This window comes from Dreissena polymorpha, chromosome 5 (assembly GCF_020536995.1).
Source record: "Dreissena polymorpha isolate Duluth1 chromosome 5, UMN_Dpol_1.0, whole genome shotgun sequence".
Classification (NCBI taxonomy): Eukaryota; Metazoa; Mollusca; class Bivalvia; order Myida; family Dreissenidae; genus Dreissena; species Dreissena polymorpha.
This window is the reverse complement of record NC_068359.1, coordinates 43858243-43864242: the sequence shown is the minus strand read 5'-3', so window position 1 is coordinate 43864242 and position 6000 is coordinate 43858243. Positions and strand designations below refer to the sequence as shown.

General features: G+C 36.3%; 1 protein-coding gene across 1 annotated transcript in view; it reads left to right on the top strand.

The window, feature by feature from the left end:
* Positions 1 to 1296: 1296 nt before the first annotated feature.
* The window catches only part of LOC127832337 (protein kinase C delta type-like), a gene marked incomplete in the record, with an annotated part of 162725 nt that continues 158021 nt past the window's right edge, over positions 1297 to 6000 (top strand). Inside the window, 1 exon segment of the mRNA XM_052357744.1 lies at positions 1297 to 1432.

Here is a 6000-nt window from a genome sequence, read left to right as displayed (position 1 = left end):
GCAATTCTTGTCCGGGCTATTTCTCAGCAAATAATGACCGGAATTCAATGAAACATTATGGGTAGCTTCCCTACCAAGAGGAGATGTGCATATTATCAGTGGGTTCTGGTCGGATGATTTATCACAGGGTTATGACCCTTTGAAATTTTGTATAAAAAAATTATTGTCCCCCCCCCAACTACTGTGCCCTCAAGACGTTTCCTTTTATCTGAATGTAGAGTGCAATATTGTGACAAAAAAACATTTTGGGGAGCATCACCCGTCTCTGAAGGTTTCTTGTTGTTATAAAGACTGATTTGTTATGAGTAGGGGTATCATATTTCACACAGCTCCAGCCAATAAAGGAAGTGTAATTGATAGGGAATCGCGCAGAGTTTCAATAGAGAATGTCATCTTGAATAGTTCATACATAAACATGTATTTAACACTGTAGTTTATATTGTGACAATGTGGAGTTACTTATGAAATTTAAGTGCTCATGGAGAGCTTTTTTGATTGTGTGTTGTCTGTTGTCTGTCAGTGCATGAGGTACAAGTGAAACTTTTCTTCTAACAACTTCTCTTTAAACCTTTGACAGATAATAACAAAGGTACAACTAGCTCTAAAAAAGATTCTTAAATTGTAAACATTGTCTTGTTTTGTACTTTCTGCAAAAATTATACCATATATACCATGCCCAAATTAAATGTAATAGTTTATCCTTACTGCCTTTAAAATAAGTATGTTTCTTCTTTTCAAAACCTTTGTGTTTTCACTGTTCATATTTTGTTTTGAAATTTCACTGAATTAACACATTGAATTTATAAATATATATATAATATTGTATCATTGATTTTGTCAAAATTATTATATTTTGACACATGACATTGTTTAATTTATAAATATATGCATTAAAGATGATGTACATATGTATAAATCTGAATAAACTGTCTGTTCTGTTCTGTTCTGTTCTTTAACCAAACGGGTCAGTGGGTTTATAATTGGTGCATAACATCCTCTTCTAAGTTTGTTCAAATCATGCCTATGGGGTCAAAGCTGGCTGTGCCGCATAGATACTATCTAGTTAATCAAATAAATTATTAACTCTAATTTGCAAATGTGGACAAAAAGAAGTATCATGGTTAAATGATTTGTATTAATACTTTTAACTTATAATAATAAAGTTTAAATTAATAGTTTATTAGAGAATAATGTGGAAGTTATGGAAGATTATAATAATTTCTTTGGTAATCAGTGTTGATTACATTACAAGGTTTGTTTAGATATAACGAGAATCATATCAAATAAGGACTCTGATATGGGACACTGCATTTGAGTAAGATTGCTGTTATCTTAAATACCAGTATGGGTACATTGTTATATCTACAAGGAGCATCTTGAGTAACAGGTTGTCATTACTATGAAATTAATCTATTCTGTGCCATCTACTGAGGTATTGTGTTTGGTGTTTTATTATCATACAGTATAATAATTAGTTATACATACATTATATATATGTTATTTAGTAGGATATACTTTAACTTAGTTTGTTGATCTCAAATATATACAGTACAGCCAACGCGGAACAAACGTATTTCGCGATCCGCGGCGGCAAGGCGAAACGAGTCGATGCCGCGTCAGTCGTTGAAGCCGCGTCAGTATGCGGCGGCAAGTCACATTTCACCGCGAAGCTTTACATCTGTCCGCCGAGGCATGCCGCAATTCGCGACATGATGCCGAGTCGATGCGCATCATAAAATAAAAAATCTTTTAAAAATGATTAGTTACATGTAGTTAACAAATTTTAAAAGAACAATTATAATAATATTTAAAATCATAATAAATTTAATGTGCACAGATTGTATTAGCATATACATGTAAGCATAGTTAATGTGTCTAGGCTCTAGCATATGGTGGATTTATACATTAATTGCGTTCTGTTTTTGCTATTATATTTAAGCTGAGACAATTAGCAGTTTGAAGCCACATCAATAATCAAGACGGTGAAGACGTATTTGCTGTTATGTTAATTATCAGCTTATTATAACTATTGTTTGAATATGCGTATATAAACTTGTTTCATTTTGTTCATATTATACAGTTAATATTGCTACTAATTATCCGATAATACCGTATATTCCAGTTTCAAAGCAAATGCTGGTAAATATTTACTATACACAAACATTTCTCCATATTTCTTAAGTATCAAATACATTTTGGAATTTGTTACTATTTAAAGAGATGATGACAGAACGCCTAATCGGGGCGGGTTTCTTTTCCACTGAACACGCGATTTACGCATGACGTGATGTTCAACACAAAATACACCCTCACTTTCCAACTGACGTTCTTCATGTCTGCATAATTTTCGCGCGCTTTTTATGAGACAAAGGATATTATAGCACTGTGTATTTGACTCTAGAATTTGCCAAAGGTTGCGTTAGCATTACAATTCGGAAGTGTGTTTCGGATTACAAATTTAATAATGATAATTTGAGAATCGAACGAAACATTTACAGTTGTGCGTAATTAATTCAACGATAATTTGTTAAAGTGCATTACGTGTCATATCGCTTATTAAAATGTGAAAATAATAATTATGAAACTTGCGTAAATCTTGGTTTCTACGCTACACACATGTACATGGAGGTGATTATCTTTGCACTCGATCCGCCGCGTACGTATGCTGCGGATTTACTCCGCGAAAGTATGCGAGGTTAATACAGACTCGGCGTCGTTGCGCCGATCGATGCCGAGTGCCTAGGCGTTACGCCGCGTGAACACACGATTCGGCCGCCGCCTACTAATAATCTGCCCGTGGCATAGCCGCGGATAATGTTTGTTCCGCGTTGGCTGTATGTTGTTAAAAAAATACAGCAATTCATTATGTGAATATTTTCTCTATTTTATGGTCAGTCTTCGTAGCATCCAATTTAATTAATAAATGATGGCAGGATGGGATGAGATTACACTTGGGAAAGCAACAACAAAAGTAGGTCATACAAATCCTGTTGTTAAAAATCGAATGGAAAACAATGTTAACTGTATTTTCTACATTTAAAGCTTACCCAATAACCATGGAGTCATGATCAACGTTGCAACATTTGTGAAATGAAACTTGGTTTCAAAAGTCTTTCATCAAATCAAAACTGGGTCACTTTTGGGGTTCAAAACATTGCCCTATTTTTTCCTGAATAAATATTTATTTTACAATTTTTGATTATTATAAATAAAGTTGAGTGACCTAGATAAATGTGGTCCCTTTTAATGTATACTTGTTTGAAAGCCATGTATGCAAGCTATGTATGAAAGTTTTGTATGAGAGCTATATATGCAAGTTGTCTATGCAAGCTATGTATGCAGACTATGTGAGCAAGCTATTTATTCAGGCTATGTATGCAGGTGTTTTATGCAAGCTATGTTCTGTATGCAGGTGTTGTATGCAAGCTATGTATGCAGACTTATGTACTTATGTATCCAGGCTATGTATACAAACTATGTATGCAAGCTATAGATGCAGGCTATGTGAGCAAGCTATGTTTGCAAGCTATGGATACAAGCTATGTATGCCAGCTATGTATTATTTATACAAGATATGTATACAAGCTATTTACCCCCCGTTCACACATAGACGCCGCTTCTACTACGATCAAAGCTATGCCAAAAACGTGGCCGATCGTGACAAATCGCAGGAGAAATATAGTGGAGTCTTCATAAGCGCAGTATAATCGCGGTAGAGTCTTCATGATCCGATAGCTCTACGCTCTCGCCACGCTTATTTTGAACATGCTCAAAACAAGCTTAGCCGGATTGTGGCCAACAAGAATCGGTGTAAAGTCGTAAAAAGAGCGTAGTAGAAGCGCCGTTATCGTACCGGCAGTGCGGACGCATCGTGCAGAGATCTTCATGATCGTAGTAAAAGCGCAGTAAAAGCTCTGCGTAGCATCGTAGTATGATCTTGAATGTAGCGGCAGTAAACACAGTAAGCTTTTGACGTAGGGGCATCGTAGAACGGTCGAAATGAAGACCATAATTTTCAAATTTGCTCGATTTACACTCCGATCGGCCTCGATCCTTTTTTTTCAGATCGTGGCTTGATCAGGATGATTGTCGTAAAGTCGCAGCTATGTGAAAACGGGGGGTTAGGCAAGTGTTGTTTGCAAATTATTTACAAAGGCTATGTATGCAAGCTATGTATGCAGGCTATGTATGCAAGCAATTTATGCAGACTTTGTATGCAGGTGTTGTATTATGCAGGCTATGTATGCAGGCAATGTATACAAGCTATGCATCCAAGCGATGTATACAAGCTATATATGCAAGCTATGTTTGCAGACTATGCATGGAAGTTATGTATGCAAGCTATATCATATGAGCAAGCTATGTATGCAAGTTATGTATGCAGGCTATGCATACAAGCTATGTGTGCAGACTATGTATGCAGGCTTTGTATGCAAGCTATGTTTGCAAGCTATGTTTGCAGGATATGTTTGCAAGCTATGTATGTAAGCTATGTATGCAGGCTATGTATGCATGCTATATTTGCAAGCTATGTATACAAGCTATGTATGCAGGCTATGTATGCAAGCTATGTATGTAAGCTGTGTATGCAGGCTATGTATGCAGGCAATGTATGCATGCTATATTTGCAAGCTATGTGTTCAGGGTATGTATGAAAGCTATGTGTGCAGGATATATATGTAGGCAATGTATGCTTGCTATGAAAAATCTTAAAAAAACGTTAACAAACACTAATGACATTTAGAGTGACTTCCCTTTATCCATTACGTTATTTAGCATGCGCTTAAGGACTCAGATGTAAGCACGTTTAGTTTGAGGATTCTTTGACCAAAATTTAGCGATAAAGTGCGAAATGTTCTGCATGACTTTGCAAAAATTAATAGGAACCGCAAACTACACATTCTAATCCAACTCCATAGATGCTTATTTCTATTTTAACATGATTTCGTGACCACCCCAAATGAGCTAGTATTGGGATGGATAATGAAGCAATCAAAATTAACAGTTTTCGATTTAAAGCTTTAAAAAAATGCTAAAAAAGATATGTTTTGTGTGAAAAATGATATTCATGGAGGGGAAATTGTATTTTGAGGGGAAAAAGTTCTGGTAGGGGAAGACGCAGACTATCAGCGTCACTTTCTTAGTTAAAAAAATTCCTGATGTAAGCTATGTATGCAGGCTATGTATGCCAGCTATGTATACAAGCTATGTATGCAGGCTGTGTATGCAAGCTATGTATCCAGGCTATATATGTCAGCTATGTATGCAAGCTATTTATACACTCTTAGTATGCAGGCTATGTATGCAAGCTATGTTTGCACGCTATGTACGCAGGCTTTAAATGCAAGCAATGTATACATGCTATGTATGCAATCTATGTTTGCAATATATTTATGCAGGCTATGTATACAAGCTATGTATGCAAGCTATGTATGCAGGCTATGTATGCAATATATGCAGCTAAATATTTGACCTGACCAGAGCTCCAGATAAGGGCCGTACAGCCTAAATAGGGCTTTTTCATGAAGGTTTACGCATTTATTTTTATAAACTGGACGTACAATTACGACTTTAATATCCCATTTACGCATTTACGAAAAAAATCTGGCCGTACCAATACGTCTGCGTCAGCGCGGCGGCATTTGTTGGTCTCTAACCTAACGGCACTTTGCATTAATTTATAATTACCAAAAATTGTAGACTGGGTTCCGGTATTATTGTCTATTCTGTCGGGTGATTTCGGGAAACTCGTTAACCCGTCAAAAACAATATGTCTGCGCGCCGAGAAGGCTGGGTAAACCGAAAGCGGTTAAAAAAACACACTTTGTTGTCATATAATGGCTACATACGGTCGTCTAACCAACCTGACATTCAATCTGTAACCCCAAAAAATACATTGTCGCCCCGATATTAAACGAGTTGATTGCAGCGGTGGCTAAAAACATTAGAAAACACGATGGTAAACGGATGAGACAGTGACATAACTGTTTATTTACTTAT